This window comes from Mustelus asterias, chromosome 20 (assembly GCF_964213995.1).
Source record: "Mustelus asterias chromosome 20, sMusAst1.hap1.1, whole genome shotgun sequence".
In the NCBI taxonomy this organism is placed as follows: Eukaryota; Metazoa; Chordata; class Chondrichthyes; order Carcharhiniformes; family Triakidae; genus Mustelus; species Mustelus asterias.
Genome location: NC_135820.1, coordinates 26,743,718 through 26,761,739, shown reverse-complemented (window position 1 = coordinate 26,761,739; position 18,022 = coordinate 26,743,718). Strand labels below are relative to the sequence as shown.

The 18,022-nt window shown below is 43.2% G+C and overlaps 1 protein-coding gene and 1 long non-coding RNA gene across 4 annotated transcripts in view; one reads left to right on the top strand and one right to left on the bottom strand.

Moving 5' to 3' along the window:
* The window catches only part of gnas (GNAS complex locus), a 374,151-nt gene that overhangs the window by 262,376 nt on the left and 93,753 nt on the right, over nt 1-18,022 (bottom strand). The gene's annotated exons all lie outside the window — the stretch shown is intronic.
* Nucleotides 1-18,022, top strand: part of LOC144508443 (uncharacterized) — a 54,870-nt gene that overhangs the window by 34,667 nt on the left and 2,181 nt on the right. The window lies entirely within an intron of this gene.

Sequence of the window (18,022 nt, the reverse complement as noted above, 5' to 3'; positions counted from 1 at the left end):
TCGAATTGTGATGTGGTGGCCATTACGGAGACTTGGATGTCTCAGGGACAGGACTGGGTGCTTCAGGTGCCGGGTTTTAGATGTTTCAGGAAGGACAGGGAGGGAGGCAAGAGAGGGGGGGGAGTGGCACTGTTGATCAGGGATAGTGTCACGGCTGTAGAGAAGGTGGACGCCGTGGAGGGATTGACTACGGAGTCTCTGTGGGTGGAGGTGAGGAACAGGAAGGGGTCGGTAACGTTGCTGGGTGTTTTCTATAGGCCGCCCAATAGTAACAGAGATGTTGAGGAGCAGATGGGGAAACAGATCCTGGAGAGATGTAGGAATAACAGAGTTGTCGTGATGGGAGATTTTAATTTCCCAAACATAGATTGGAATATCCCTAGGGCTAGGGGTTTGGATGGAGAGGAGTTTGTTAGGTGTGTCCAGGAGAGTTTCCTGACACAGTATGTGGATAAGCCTACTAGAGGAGAGGCTGTACTTGATCTGGTGCTGGCTAATGAACCTGGACAGGTGGAGGATCTCTCAGTGGGTGAGCATCTTGGGGATAGCGATCATAATTCTATCTCCTTCACGATAGCATTGGAAAGAGATAGGATCAGGCAGGCTAGGAAAGTGTTTCTCTGGAGTAAAGGGAAATACAGTGTCATCAGGGAGGAAATTAGACGGGTAAATTGGAAGGAGGCATTCTTGGGGAAAAGTACCGAGGGAAAGTGGAGGATTTTCAAGGAATGTTTGTCTGGAGCTCTGCATGACAACGTTCCAATGAGAAAGGGGGGTGTTGGTAGGGTACGGGAACCGTGGTGCACGAAGGTTGTGATGAACCTGGTGAATAAGAAAAGAGAGGCGTACAGAAGGTTCAGAGAGCTAGGAGGTGTTAAGGATTTAGAGGAGTATACGGGATGTAGGAAGGAGCTTAAGAAGGAAATTAGGAGAGCGAGAAGGGGTCATGAGAAGGCCTTGGCGGGTAAGATTAAGGAGAATCCCAAGGCTTTCTACAAATATGTCAAGAGTAAAAGGATGAGATGTGAAGGCATGGGACCCTTAAAAGGTGAAGGGGGAAAAGTTTGTGCGGAACCGTTAGAAATGGCGGAGCTGCTTAATGAATACTTTACCTCGGTATTCACGGTGGAAAGGGATCTGGGTGGTTGTACTGCTGGTTTGCGGTGGACAGAAAGGATCGAGCATGTGGACATAAAGAAAGAGGATGTGTTGGAACTATTGAATGGCATCAAGGTTGGTAAGTCGCCGGGACCGGATGGGATGTACCCCAGGTTACTGTGGGAGGCGAGGGAGGAGATTGCGGAGCCTTTGGCGATGATCTTTGCATCGTCGATGGAGACGGGAGAGGTTCCGGAGGATTGGAGGATTGCAGATGTGGTCCCTATATTCAAGAAAGGGAACAGGGACAGCCCGGGAAATTACCGACCGGTGAGTCTAACCTCAGTGGTTGGTAAGTTGATGGAGAGGATCCTGAGAGACAGGATTTATGATCATCTAGAGGAGTTTAGTATGATCAAAAGTAGTCAGCACGGCTTTGTCAAGGGCAGGTCGTGCCTTACGAGCCTGGTTGAGTTCTTTGAAAATGTGACCAAACACATTGACGAAGGAAGAGCGGTGGATGTGGTCTATATGGACTTCAGCAAGGCGTTCGATAAGGTCCCCCATGCAAGACTTCTTGAGAAAGTGAGAGGGCATGGGATCCAAGGGGCTGTTGCCTTGTGGATCCAGAACTGGCTTGCCTGCAGAAGGCAGAGAGTGGCTGTGGAGGGGTCTTTCTCTGCATGGAGGTCAGTGACCAGTGGAGTGCCCCAGGGATCTGTTCTGGGACCCTTGCTGTTTGTCATTTTCATAAATGACCTGGATGAGGAAATGGAGGGATGGGTTGGTAAGTTTGCTGATGACACCAAGGTAGGTGGTGTTGTGGATAGTTTGGAGGGATGTCAGAAGTTGCAGCGAGACATAGATAGAATGCAAGACTGGGCGGAGAAGTGGCAGATGGACTTCAACCCGGATAAGTGTGTGGTGATCCATTTTGGCAGATCCAATGGGATGAAGCAGCAGTATAATATGAAGGGTACCATTCTTAGCAGTGTAGAGGATCAGAAGGACCTTGGGGTCCGGGTCCATAGGACTCTTAAATCGGCCTCGCAAGTGGAGGATGCGGTCAAGAAGGCGTACGGCGTACTGGCCTTCATTAATCGAGGGATTGAGTTTAGGAGTCGGGAGATAATGCTGCAGCTTTATAGGACCCTGGTTAGACCCCACCTGGAGTACTGCGCGCAGTTCTGGTCACCTCATTACAGGAAAGATGTTGAAGCCATTGAAAGGGTGCAGAGGAGATTTACAAGGATGTTGCCTGGATTGGGGGGCATGCCTTATGAGGATAGGTTGAGGGAGCTTGGTCTCTTCTCCCTGGAGAGACGAAGGATGAGAGGTGACCTGATAGAGGTTTACAAGATGTTGAGAGGTCTGGATAGGGTAGACTCCCAGAGGCTATTTCCAAGGGCTGAAATGGTTGCTACGAGAGGACACAGGTTTAAGGTGCTGGGGGGTAGGTACAGAGGAGATGTCAGGGGTAAGTTTTTCACTCAGAGGGTGGTGGGTGAGTGGAATCGGCTGACGTCGGTGGTGGTGGAGGCACACTCGTTGGGGTCTTTTAAGAGACTTCTGGATGAGTACATGGGATTTAATGGGATTGAGGGCTATAGATAGGCCTAGAGGTGGGGATGTGATCGGCGCAACCTGTGGGCCGAAGGGCCTGTTTGTGCTGTGGCTTTCTATGTTCTATGTTCTATCAATACTGGATACATTCTTTCATAAATTCATCTTAGAAACCCTACAGCACAGAAAGAGGTCATTCGGCCCATCAAGTCTGCACCACAATCCCACCCAGGCCCTACCCCCATATCCCTACATATTTACCCACTAATCCCTCTAACCTACGCATCCCAGGACATTAGGGGCAATTTTAGCATGGCCATTCAACCTAACCAAACCTTTGTTTGAAATATCTGTAACACTGTCATTGAGCACATTTGTTTCTAATAATTTTCAGGGCCTACAAAATGATACTCTCTCACTTTTATTTGCATAACAATCTACATTTTAGTTCCCATCTCGAGAGAACAGAATGAAACTAAATTTCCTGTTACAAACAAAATTGAGAATTTTGGATATGGAATACGAGGTACAGATATTTGATTTTTTTTGATTATTTGTTCATGAGATGTGGGAGATGCTGGTACGGTTGATATTGTTAACCATCCCTGGTGTCTTGAAGTATTGGTGACCCTTCTTGTGCTGGTGGGTTTCCCATGATGCCATTACTTAAGAAAATCCAGGATATTGACTGAACAACAGTGAAGAAATGGAGATATTGTCCAAATCAGGATAATGTTTGCAGCTCAAGAGGACGACTTTGAGATTGTGTTTACAAAATATTGCTGCCGTCAGCTCTCCAGTGAGAGGTCACAGAGGAGAGACATACTGTCAAAATAACCTTGGTAAACTGCAGATCTGCATTCTGCAGCCACCATTCATCAGGGATGGAAAGAGTGGATATCAAGTCTGGTGCCTGGGCAACAGATCAAGAAAATTATTTTGTCATGAAATATACCAAGGAGTCATTTATGGCACAGGAGGTGGTCATTCGGTCCATCAGGCCCACGCTGGCACCCTGCAGAGCAATCCAGTCAATCCTGCACTCCTTGTTCAATCCCCATAGCCTTGCAGGATAATTTCCTTTAAAGTGCCCATCCCATTGTCTTTGAAATCATGGATTGTTTTCACTTCCACCACCCTCATGGGCAGTGAATTGTGAGTCATGACTGCTCGCTGCATAAAAATGTTCTTCCCCGCATCTCCTGCACAAAACCTATGCCCCTCCCTGCTCCAGTTGTTCTTACCGTCAGTCAATAAGAATAGTTTTTACTTGTCGATCTTATCCAAACCGTTCATAATCTGCACACTTCTATCAAATCTCCTCTCGATCTATTTTTCTCCAAGGAAAACCAACACAGCTTCTCCAACCTAACCCTGTAACTAAAATCCCCCATCCCTGGAACCCTGGGGCGGCACGGTAGCACAGTGGTTAGCACTGCTGCTTCACAGCTCCAGGGACCTGGGTTCGATTCCCGGCTTGGGTCACTGTCTGTGTGGAGTTTGCACATTCTCCTCGTGTCTGCGTGGGTTTCCTCCGGGTGCTCCGGTTTCCTCCCACAGTCCAAAGATGTGCGGGTTAGGTTGATTGGCTATGCTAAAATTGCCCCTTAGTGTCCTGAGATGCGTAGGTTAGGGGGATTAGTGGGTAAAATATGTAGGGATATGGGGGTAGGGCCTGGGTGGGATTGTGGTCGGTGCAGACTCGATGGGCCGAATGGCCTCTTTCTGTACTGTAGGGTTTCTATGATTTCTATGATTCTGGTAAATCTCTTTTGTGCACTCAAGACAAAAAAGTCTTAACAGTGTACTTGCAAAATCATAATATGATCAAAGTCAACATGGTTTTACGAATGAAAAATCATGTTTATAAATTTATTTATTTCTTGAGTTGCAACTAATACGGTGGATAAAAGGGAAACTAATAGATGTTGTATACTTGGATTTTCAAAGGCATTTGATAAGGTGCCACACAAAAGGTTAATACGTAAAATAAGGGCTCAGAGTTTAAGGTACAAATCAACCTTTATTTAATTGAATGATGGAAGATGCTCAAAGAGTTAAGTGGTCTGCTTCTGTTCATGTTACGAATCCTACTATGGAAAATAGGATTTAAAATTCTTCCACGGACATGGATGGTGCCGGCTAGGGCAGCATTTATTGCCTCTCTAATAGTCTTCAAGAAGGTAGTGGTGAGCTGTCTTGAACGCCTGCAGGTCATGTGGTGTAGGTACATCCACAGTGCTGTTAGGGAGGGAGTTCCAGGACTTTGTCCCAGCACCAATGAAGGAATGGCAATATAGTTTACAAGTCAGCACGTATCTGCTGCCCTTGTCCTGCCAGATGGTACAGGTCACAGTTTGAAAGATGCTGTTAAAGGAGCCTTGGTGAGTTACTGCAGTCTATCTTGTAGATGTAATGTGGAGATGCCAGCCTGGGACTGGGGTGGGCACAGTAATAAGTCTCATAATACCAGGTTAAAGTCCAACAGGTTTATTCCTGCTCCTACTTCTTAGAACTTAATCCAAAGAATTTAGTCCAAAGATGTGCGGGTTAGGTTGATTGGCCATGCTAAAAATTGCCCTTAGTGTCCTGAGATGCATAGGTTAGAGGGATTAGTAGGTAAATATGTAGGGATATGGGAGTTGGGCCTGGGTGGGATTGTGGTCGGTGCAGACTCGATGGGCCGAATGGCCTCTTTCTGTACTGTAGGGTTTCTATGATTTCTATGTTTCTAATTTTGTTGAAAATTGATTACAAAACCATTAGGGTTGATTAGATTTTTGGTATACAAAGCTATTCAAGGATATGGGAAAAAGTTGAGGAAATGAAGCTGAGTCAACAGCAGACTAGGATCAAGAGGCCAGCTCCTGTTCATAAATTCCTAGACTCCCAAATATAACCTTGCAATGCTTCCTCTGTATATGCACATTCACTGTTACAAAATATTTACAGTAAATGTCACTATTTTGTTTCAATCACCATCACCTGAATGTTAGCATATACTTTTACTCCTGCTAGCATTAAGAGACAAACTGTCCCTTTAAATTCTGTCTCAGATCAGAGTGGATAATTTTAACTGGGGGAGAATGCTTTAATTGGCCTCAGTGTTCCTCAGGAGGGGAATATCCAGAAGAGCATCAGTGTCCCTCAGGAGAGGAATATCCAGAATAGCACTGCTATTGACCAACACCTCTTCTGAAAGGTACATATGTTTGAACCTTCAGCTAGTTCAGGATACACTGTCTTAGCTGTGGATGAAGTCTCAGTGGTAGTTTTCCAGCAAGAGCCAAAGATTTGTATATCGATTGCAAAAATAGCATTACTGGAAGGACTGCAATCATAGGGAGTAAGCTATTAAGCCCCTTAAGCAGATTTCTCCATGGCTGGCAGTTACCATATGCCTTCATTTGATAATGCTCAATCATTCCTTTGCTTTTCTAAATATCCAGAGGGGGAGATGATTTTTTTTAATGCAGTAAGTTATGATCTGGAATGCACTGCCTGAAAGGGCGATGGATGCAAATTCTATTAAATCATGACTGATCTGTCATTGACTATCACCATGTTGGATGGTACTGAACAGGTATTTCCTTCACAGCAGATATTTCTGGCTTGACATTATTGACACTAAAGCTTCTTTGAGAATTAGGATTGAAGACAACACAAAAGCAACACTGAAAGATAAGCATGCAAGAATCAGAACTTATTGTTCTGCTTAATGCTTCCTAATAATCAATAATGATTGGTGAAAAGCACAAATTGGCATTTAATTACATTTTTAAAATCAAATCAAATTATGACTTGTGGAGTAAATTGCCACCTTTTAGGGCAGCACGGTAGCATTGCTGTCTCACAGCGCCCGGGTTTGATTCCCGGCATGATTAACTGTCCATATGGAGTTTGCACATTCTCCTCGTGTTTGTGTGGGTTTCCTCCGGGTACTCTGGTTTCTTCCCACAATGCAAAGATATGCGGGTTAGGTTGATTGGCCATAGTAAATTGCACCTTAGTGTCAGGGGTGCTAGCAGGGTAAATATATGGGGCTACAGGGATATAGGCTGGGTGGGATTGTGGTTGATACAGACTTGATGGGCCAAATGGCCTCCTTCTGCATTGTAGGGTGTCTATGATTACTCATTGAATATTGGCATCTATGGACACTAAAGAAGCGAACTCTGGGAAAGAAGATGATCACATCACTGTTTCATCAGTGGGGATTCTCGCTGATGACTGCACAATGTTCAGCACTATATGCAACTCTACAGATATTGAATCAGTCCATGCCCAAATCATAGAATCATAGAAACCCTACAGTGCAGAAGGAGGCCATTCGGCCCATCGAGTCTGCACCGACCACAATCCCACCCAGGCCCTACCCCTACATATTTTACCCGCTAATCCCTTTAACCTATGCATCCCAGGACTCTAAGGGGCAATTTGTTTAACCTAGCCAATCAACCTAACCCGCACATCTTTGGACTGTGGGAGGAAACCGGAGCACCCGGAGGAAACCCACGCAGACACGAGGAGAATGTGCAAACTCCACACAGACAGTGACCCGAGCCGGGAATCGAACCCGGGACCCTGGAGCTGTGAAGCAGCAGTGCTAACCACTGTGCTACCGTGCAGCAAGGCCTGCTTAATATCCAGGCTTGGACTGACAAGTGACAAATGACATTCAAGCCACACAGGGCCAGACAATGATCATCTCCAAAAAGGGAGAATCTAAACATCATCCCTCAACATTCAATAGCATTACCATCGCTGAATTTTCCCCACTATCAACATCCTAGGGTTACCATTGACCAGACACTGAACTGGACCAGCCATATAAATACTGTGGCTACAAGAGCAGGTCGGAGGCTAGGAATCCTGTGGTGAGTAACTCACGTCTTGACACCCAAAAGCCCACCCACCATCTTCAAGGCACAAAGCAGGTGTGTTATGGACACTCCCCTAGCCTGGATGAGTGCAACTCCATCAACACTCAAGAAGCTTGACACCATCCAAGACAAAGCAATCCATTTGATTGACACCCCTTCCACAAACATTCAATCCCTCCAGCCTGATAAACAGTGGCAGCCATGTGTACCATCTACGAGATGCAGTGTAGGAACTCATCAAGGCCTCTTGGGCAGTACCTTCCACACCCACAAGCGCAACCATTTAGAAGGCCATGGGCAGCAGATACTGGGGAACAACACCACCTTGACGTTCCCTCCAAGACACCGTCCTGACTTAGAAGTATGTTGCTGTTCCTTCACCATTACAGGTTCAAGATCCTGGAACTCTCCAATTGCACTATGGGTGTACCTACAGTGGTTCAAGAAGGCAGCTCACCACCACTTTCTCAAGGGCAACTAGGGATGGGCAATGAATGCAATAAATGTGGGAAGCCCACATCCCATGAATTATTTTTTTTTAAATTGCAGCTCCAATTCAAATCTGCCACAAATTAGTAAATTTAATTCAAAGAAAGCACTGAGAAAACAAGTTTAAAAAAATTAACAATCACATTTAAATGGGCGTTCCGGTCTGGATGCCGTTATTAACACTGCAGTTCCAGGGAAGTTTTGAGTAGCTTCCTGTATTCTGCATAACTTGGCAATGCAAAGACTGCCTTTGGAGGAGGCACAGCAAACATAATTCTTTCTCATCTCACACTATTCAAGTCAAAGTGTGGGCAAACCACAAGAAGGATGTGCACGCAGCAGAGCACAATACAGCTGGAGGCTAGCAGGATATAGCAGCACCTTCAGTACCACCTCAATCCTGTTACCTGAAAAAGAGGTGAGGTCAGTAATGGTCTGTGAAATGGTAGCTTGGTGTACAGTAGTGGATCACGGTCCAGGCAGAAATAGGGGAATTTGAAGGAGAGTTATCTTTCAGCCTTATCAATGTAAAACCCATCCCTTCATACAACAGTTTCTCCTTTGTGAACAGGTTTGAGAGTGATTTTTTCAAATTTTTCTTTCACAGGATGAAGGCATCGCCTGCTAGCCAGTAATTACTGCCCTTCCCCATTTGCCCTTGAAGGTAATGGTGAGCTGCCTTCTTCAACCAGTGCAGTTCATATGGTGTAGGTACACCCACAGTGCTGTTAAGAAGAGATGTCGGAATTGGACTTGATGGGTTAAAACATTGCACATTCAGAGGGAGATGGATTACAGTGAGTGTGGGAAGCAAGAAATTGATACGGCCAATGTCACAACAGTAAAATTTCTAGAGGCCAAAAGGGGAGAACCAGGTAGACCAGGATCAGATGTGTATATTGACATCAACAAACATCTACTATCATTCAATAACCAACCAAAAGCACTTGCCCATTCTGTCTTTTGTCTTACCAGTTTACCAAATGCTCAAAGGTTTGTGTTCACATGCAAAAAATATTAAGACCATTTGTCTAACAACTGAATTTATTGTTCATTTCTTTAATTTTACTGTCATAAATGCATCTGGATTGCCAATTTATCACATATGATTTCCAAATTGCCACGTGATGAGTTGCTAATGTATAATGACAAAAGCATCATTGCCATTCGGGGAAGAAAAAAAAAGGAGTATTACTGATGAGCTCACGTTTCCTAAAACACTGTTAGCAAGAATGGAAGGTGGGCGCATCCAAGACGGTCAAGTCTGGTGGTGATGAATGACTACATGCTGCTTTGAACATTATTATGAGCTGGTTGAAAGAAGTTTAACATCAGATGTGATGCTGACAAGAGGTAGAGGACCTGGAGTGTAGTAGGCTGGCTGTTAGAACCAGCTGGTAAAAATAGATGCTGTGAAGCCTTCAGGCAAAAAACACCATTGGATATTTAACAGCTTTAATCCTCTTAGAGAATGCCAAGAAAAAAAATTCTGGGGATGATGACTGAAGGACAATCAAACCGGGGCAGTAGGGATTGAAGGTGCTTATTTCTCCATAACGCAAGTCTGTGCTTTCCCCGTCAGTTGCTCATAACTCCCATTTTCAACTTGGAATACATGACATGGTTTCAAATTACCTTCCTCATGTGTGCTGAAAGGAAACACAAGTCCTTTTACCAAAGGATCTTCTCTACCTTTAAGCAGTCCCTCTAGGTCCCTGAGGATTCAAATGACTCTGCGACCCTGAAATTCCTTCGAGCAAATGCAACTGTCGTCATCTGGCTGACAACAACACCACTGCTGAGTGACTAGACAAAATCCACCAGCGATTAAATAGGTATATCACAGCATGGGGTGGTATCGAGCCATATAGAGCCAGAAGTTCAACCTTTGATCATCCAATTTGGAAAGCAACTGAGGGGGTTGTGGACAGGTGGGGGGATTGCTTACTGTAATTCACCTCAGTATCTCTGCTCCAGGGAGGAGGGGAGCAAAACAAGTGAGCTCATTGCTGAATAATATGCATATCTGGTCTGTCCAATTAGCACAGAATTTGGAAATATTTCAGTAGAGCCCAATAGTCTATTAATACTAACATAAAGGTTCAGATGAATGATGATTAAAATACCAGAGGTTTAGTACAGTGGGACATGGATTCAAACAAAGTTCAGGTTAATGGGATAAAAGAGTGAAATAGACAAGTATCAAAAAGAGGAAGTTAAACCTCTTTTTCAAATTTCCCCACCAAATAGTTTCTAATTGACCCCATGTGTATATCCTATTTAAAATAAAAACTCGAATTGGCCTGTTTAAGTCCAAAAGTGCAGTAGGCTTTATTTCATCTAAGTTGTGTGCTCCTGGTCTTAGCCCAAGGTAGCAGCCACAATTGAAGCCACTGCTTCAGTAAAGTATGGATATGTTTCTTCTCCCACAAGGTGGCTCTGGAGGTGGCCAAAGCTCATCTAGGCATTAATATCAAATAGGCCGTTATAAAATAGGAGGCAGCAGAGAAGTTGAAGGGACAATTAGGTGTCTGCATGTGATAGCTGATATATTTCTGGTTAATATCACCTTGGAGCAGCATATAAAGGGAACTTTGTGGTACACCACAGATGATTCTATGGCTATAGGATGGGAACACATTTGAGGCAATGTAATCTGGATGATGTAGTGGTTAGAAATGGAACCATGAGAGCAATACTTGGAGATATATTATGAAGGAGATGCTCAAGGGGAATGAAGTGAGCGATTGAGGTGAAAACAGAGCAAAGATAAAGAAAAGGATAACAGGCTGTCAATCCATGCCATCGGGATATTGAACAAAGCTGAGGCTTTTCCCGACAAAAGGAGGGAAATAAAGCTCTCAAATCATCTCAGGCTTCGATTTGGCACATATAAGATTAGGTGGAAATCCTGTCGTTCGTGGTTAGTGGCTAACACAGTGGACACCAATACTCAACATAGCTACCCACTCAGAACAAGATTGCAGCTATGATTCAGGTCAAGGCTATTGTATGAAGCTAGATTTTTAAATAGATGGCATTCCGGGTGGACATCCTTTCTCCATTCCAGCCCCCTTGTGGATTAGATGCACTAATTTTTTGGTGGCTAAATGAAATTCAAAGAGGGAAGGTCACAAGCTGCATAAAATAGATAGATTTTGTAAAGTTTACAAAGAGTGAAAGGCTGAAATCAGCTCAACTCAGCACTAATTTGCCAATTTCACTTAGTCTATAAGAATTACTAACACTATGAAGCACATTCCTGATGTGTTTAAAGCACCATTTTGGGCCAGAATACAGCTGTTTCACTATTGTATCTATCAACCAATGAAACTGCTCAACTTGGACATTGGTTGCAAGAGTTTTAAATTTTGCATAGCAGTGCTCAAAATCTGGCCAGTTCCAGTATCTGACAAGTATATTCCACACCACCAGTCACACCCCACAAACATTTCTCCAGCAGCTGAAGATAATTCCATTAAATTAGCCCCTTGACTGTAATAGGTTCATACCCAAAAATGATGGTAACTCACTATGTTTTTATTGAAGTGTTATTTGGAATATTCCTCCCCACCACCACCACAAAGATGGAAATAACAACACAAAACAAAAATCATGGAATCCCTAGTGCAGAAGGATGCCATACAGCTCATTGAGTCTGCCCCGAACTCTCTGACAGAGCATCTTACCCAGCACCACCCCCCTGCCCTAACCCTGTAACCCCACAAATTTACTCTGCTAATCCCCCTAAGCCTGTGGATACTAAGGGGTAATTTGGCATGGCCAGTCCACCTAACCTGCACATCTTTGCGCCATTCCATGTACAAAAATATTCAAGGAATATTATGGAATTGAACTCATTTTTAATTTTTAGGGGAGGCAGTGGTGTAGTGATATTGTCACTGGACTAGTAATCGAGAGACCCAGGACAAGATCTGTGGGTTCACCATAGCAGATGGCAAAATTTGAATTCAATAAAAATCTGGAAGAGTCTAATGGTGACCGTGAAATCGTTATAAATTGTTGTAAAAACCTATCTGGTTCATTAATGTCCTTTGGAGAAGGAAATCTGCCGACCCTACTTGATCTGGCCTACATCTGACTCATAGCAATGTGGTTGACTCTCAAATGCTCTTTGAAATGGAGGGTAGTTAGAGATGGGCAATAAATGCTGGCTCAGCCAGCTCCCAGCAATGCCCAAATCCCATAAATGATTTTTTAAAAAGGAATTTTAACTTTGATATCACAAATGTTGGGATAAACGTTATAAGCCCCTCAGCGACACATGTTCTACAGTCAACAAGGAATGTTGGATTCAGCCAATAAATCTCAACAACTCAGAGCATCCAACAGGATATATGGAGCTACAGAAAATTAAGTTGTCCTTCCCACAAGTGCTTACGTGAAATAATTCTCCCACTCTTGCAAGTTTTGACTTTAACTGCAGCAGATTTCAGTAGAAACTATTCCATTAAGATCTTCTCTATTTGAATTCCATTCAGCTTACAAACACATGTATCTAATCCACAAGGACAAAGGAAAGTTTTCCAGATCAGGGTCCACTTAGGAGTCCAGCTTCATACAATAGCCTTGTCCAAATTATATCTTTTCACACAGAGGCAACTAAACTGATTGTTAAACAAATTTGAAAAGAAAGAAAAACCTCCTGGCCACACCATAGAAAAGAATGGAAATTCATATAGTCATGGAATGTGAAACAGAGTGGATCTTTAGGAATTGAACTCCCTGTCTTTTTATCCTTGGCATCCCTTACCCTTTGTTTTACTTCATCTCTTTTCAACCATCACTTCACCTTGAATTATTTGAAAATAATTTCTCTTCAGTGTTTCCTCCAAATGAAAAGCACATCAGTCCCACGACAATAATTACAACTCTGAAAAATGACAGAGTACTCCACCTCTCTGATATTCATCTGCCTCAGCATGGTCCTGATGTCCCTGTCCAACACAGGTAAACTATCAGGAATTAAATGACTTTCAAATGAGACATAAAACAAAGTCCTCTCAAATGGATGCAAATATGCCTTGGTACTATTTCAAAGAAGAATTCTCGCTAGTATTCTGGTCAATATCAATTCCTCAAAAAACATCATGTAAACAGACTATTTGGCCTTTATCTCATTGTCGTTTGTGACAGCTTAGAAACATAGAAAACTACAGTACAAAACAGGCCCTTCGGCCCCACAAGTTGTGCCGAACATATCCCTACCTTTTAGGCCTACCTATAACCCTCCATCCTATTAAGTCCCATGTACTCATCCAGGAGTCTCTTAAAAGACCCTATTGAGTTTGCCTCCACCACCACTGATGGCAGCCGATTCCACTTGCCCACCACCCTCTGTGTGAAAAACTTCCCCCCAACATTTCCCCTGTACCTACCCCCCAGCACCTTAAACCTGTGTCCTCTCATAGCAGCCATTTCCACCCTGGGAAAAAGCCTCCGAGAGTCCACCTGATCTATGCCTCTCAACATCTTATACACCTCTATTAGGTCTCCTCTCATCCTACGTCTCTCCAAGGAGAAAAGACCGAGCTCCCTCAGCCTATCCTCATAAGGCATGCCACTCAATCCAGGCAACATCTTTGTAAATCTCCTCTGTACCCTTTCAATCTTTTCCACATCCTTCCTGTAATGAGGCGACCAGAACTGAGCACAGTACTCCAAGTGGGGTCTGACGAGGGTCTTATATAGCTGCATCATTATCCCTGGACTCCTAAACTCAATCCCTCGATTGATAAAGGCCAGCACACCATACGCCTTCTTAACCACCTCCTCCACCTACGAGGCCGATTTTAGAGTCCTATGGACCCGGACCCCAAGGTCCTTCTGATCCTCTACCGTACTGAGAGTCTTTCCCTTTATATTGTACTCCTTCATCCCATTCGACCTGCCAAAATGGACCACTACGCATTTATCTGGGTTGAAGTCCATCTGCCACTTCTCCGCCCAGTCTTGCATCCTATCTATGTCCCTCTGTAACTTCTGACATCCCTCCAGACTATCCACAACCCCACCAACCTTCGTGTCGTCGGCAAACCTACCAACCCATCCCTCCACTTCCTCATCCAGGTCATTTATGAAAATGACAAACAGCAAGGGTCCCAGAACAGATCCCTGGGGCACACCACTGGTGACTGACCTCCAATTAGAAAAAGACCCATCTATACACACTCTCTGCCTCCTTTGGGCAAGCCAGTTCTGGAACCACAGGGCAGCAGCCCCTTGGATCCCATGCCCTCTCACTTTTTCTAGAAGCCTTGCATAGGGGACCTTATCGAACGCCTTGCTAAAATCCATATAAACCACATCCACCGCTTTCCCTTCGTCAATGTGTTTAGTCACATTTTCGAAGAACTCCACCAGGCTCGTAAGGCACGATCTGCCTGTGACAAAGCCATGCTGAGTATTCTTGAGCATACTAAACCTCTCTAAATGCTCATAAATCTTGTCCCTCAGGATCTTCTCCATCAGCTTACCAACCACTGAGGTTAGACTCACCGGTCGGTAATTTCCTGGGCTATCCTTAGTGTGTGCAAATTCCAAACATTCAGTACAAGACTTCCATTGTAAACTTAATCATTATCCATGATGTTCCATCCATTGACCATCAATGGAAATATCACAATATTTTCCAATTGTTGTATGCAAGACCCCAATGGTGGTTTGGGGCTTAAAGAATCTTTCAGTCTTACAAAGTAAACCTTTCACATTAACGGACTAGACAATCTGGCCAGCATCATTGTCCAAGTCCAATTCAAGACTCTAGTTGGAAATGAACCCATAGTAATACCTTACCATTCTAAAGAATACTTATTGGCTATTGGATGCACAAAATGCAATATAGTGTTTCACCTTCTATTTCATCCACTCAGGTTGTTATGAGCAAAATATATCAACCATATTGAAAATACACCTCTCAGTTTTAACAGCTAATTTTGCTTTGGTGATAGGCCAGCAATTTGGACAAGGTGTTTTTGTCACATATGACTCTAGATGGTGATGATATCCACATACACCAGTGCGTAATCAATCCTTGGTTACTATGAAAACAAACCTACCCAGTCATCTGGTGCCTGGCATTGCAATTATACCTACTTCTCTGCCACATTCAAAATCATTGCACACAGTCAGCAAGCTTCTCAGAACACCCCTTTACATGAACAAGCAGTTTCCACCACTGTCTCTCCGATTAAACGTAATGGACCATGCACTTAAATGTCCAAACAGCAATTCAATTGCTAAGAACTCATCAATTCTTGCCGCACATCCCTTTGTGCAAACGTTAGCCTTGGCAAACTATTATCTCAGGTTTTGGGATTCTGCTCAGTTTACGTACATGGTATGCCAGTCAGGATGTCATTAGATTTCCACCAGTAGTCCATTCACTTGAGGTTGGTATAAGATGAATCAAATGGTTTTATTCCAGGGGTACAAAGTGCCAAAGTAGTGAACCAGCAAATCACAAGAAGAGAGTTTCTAACAAATGGCAAGTTATGTGCAATTTTTAAATAAAAACTTATGGGTTGGCACCAAAATAATAACCACGGAAACTGCAGAATTATTGTATAAACCCATTAGTGTACATGTCAGTGCTACCTGATCTGGCACGATGAGATTAAAGAGTAACTACGGATAATCAATAATTACTGCCTTGTCAATGTGGGACACAACCCATGAACAAATAACAAAAAGTTTTTTGTTGTACATTTATTACAAATAGATAGCTAACTAGTACATAAAATTAACATCCTGATCAGAAAGAATCTCTGCTGGGAATCTAAATCAAGTGAACACTCTTCGTCACTCTAATGTAAAAGGAAATACTGCGGATGCTGGAAATCAAATAAAAACAGAAAATGCTGGAAAAACTCAGGTCTGGCAGTATCTGTAGAGTCAGAAACACTGTATAAATGTTTGAGTCCAATATGACTCTTCTTAGGAACTGGATTGCTACTGTCTAGCAATGGTACTAGACTCAGAGCTCGAGCCGTTCTGTCCCATTTACAACAATTTGCTTACAATTCCAAACCCTGAAGAATTCACCCTGCGTCTCAAAGATTTAATAAAAATAATGAGCTGAAAACTACACCCTCATTTACTGGAATAAACACAAAATACTGCAGATACCGGAAATCTGAAATAAAAACAAAATGCTGAAACAGCTCAGCAGGTTCTACAGCATCTATGAAGAAAGAAACAATTAACATTTCACGTCCACATGGCTTCTTCAAATCCGAGTCATACGTACTTGAAACGTTAACTTTGCTTCTCTCTCCACAGATGCTGCCAGACCAGCCGAATTTTTCCAACATTTTCTGCTTTATCCCGCAATTACTGGCCTGTTTATTCGTCAATTTGAATAGAGACGACATGAAATTGCTGCTTCTCATTTTTCCTCAATCTGTGCTGGCATTCCACTTCCTGAGCCTTGCATCGTGCTTTCTCAACTACTTTGGAACCTCGTGTTTAACTGTAATCCATAGAATCCCTACAGTGCAGAAGGAGGCTATTCAGCCCATCAAGTCTGCACCAACTCTCCAGGCTCATCCCCCGCCCTATCCCCATAAACCTACCTGGGCTAATCCACCCAACCTACACATCCTTGGACACTAAGGGACAATTTAGCATGGCCAAATGTGCCACAGTTCACCCGGAATGTGAACTGTCCTTAACCTCTGCAACCAGTCTAAATCAAGGTCTCCATTCATATTCTAGAGCCCTTGAGAGCACTTTTAAATTGTGCTGCTCAATTATGCATTCTTCACACTTAACCCGTTGACTCCCATGAACATTAAATGCCACCTGTTCGGGCGCAAGTCAAAGCCTGAGCTCTCCATAGCTACTTTTCCCATACCAAATGCAAAAGGTCTGCATCTTAAGCCAGCATGTGAGTAGATATGAGTAGAGGTCTCCTACTCAGTACTTATCCCTCAACCAACATCACTAAGGATATATTATCTGGTCACTCAGTCTTTTGGCTAAGATCTAGCATCAGATCAAGCCCAAGATGGGGTACAATGCCTTATCTTGTCAGCTTGGATCTTGTTTCTCTCTCTTGTGGGGACCATGAATTGGATTCAATTGGAATTTGAATTCAGTTTTTGGAGGAAGTAAGGAATGGATTTGGGTTTGCCCAGTCCACTCTGACCATTGGCTTTATAACATTAAGGATGGACTAAAAAAATTTTAAAATATATTATGTGGTCGCTATCTCATCACTATTTCTGGAAACTTGCTGTCTGCAGTTTTGGCTAATGCATTTCCCACATTACAGGGAATATGCTTCAAAAGTGTTTAATTGGCTGTAAAACACCAATGGCTGGAGATGGTAAAGGATGTCATATAATCTTATGTCTAGCATTCTTTATTGCTAAGACATGACCAAGTGTACACTGGATGAACAATAGCTTCACTACTTTCTCTGGATTAATGTATGAGATTTCACATGGTATCCACATCATTAATCATCTGAAAGATCAGTCATACCAGACAGTTTCATACCAGGCTAAACTATCAAACAGCTTTTCTAATAGATAACATTATTTTAGCAATTACAGACAATTGTCAAAGACAGCTTAAATAACGGAGCAGCTTTGAACCGGTTGTTAACACGGGTTAAACAGATAAACCAGTCCATTAAATCTGCATCAATGGCTCTCTCTACTGTCCTTTCAAGTTATAAATAGTAGAACACTTCTCAATAAGCCTGTAGTAACCTGATCCTGTCTGATAACAGTCTTACTTAGAATTATGTGGGTAAGCATTTGCATCAGGTGTGTGTGTCTTGGTCAAAACCAAAAAATGATCTATTTAGAACATCAAAATTAACCGACTTTTATACTCCTGAAACTCTGAAGCTAATCTGCATTTGCTACTGTTATGAATATGTGCTTTATGCCAAATAATGATTTTTAATCCACCAGCTGGAAACACGAAGTCTTTTTAAGAACATCGGCTAAGGTGATTTG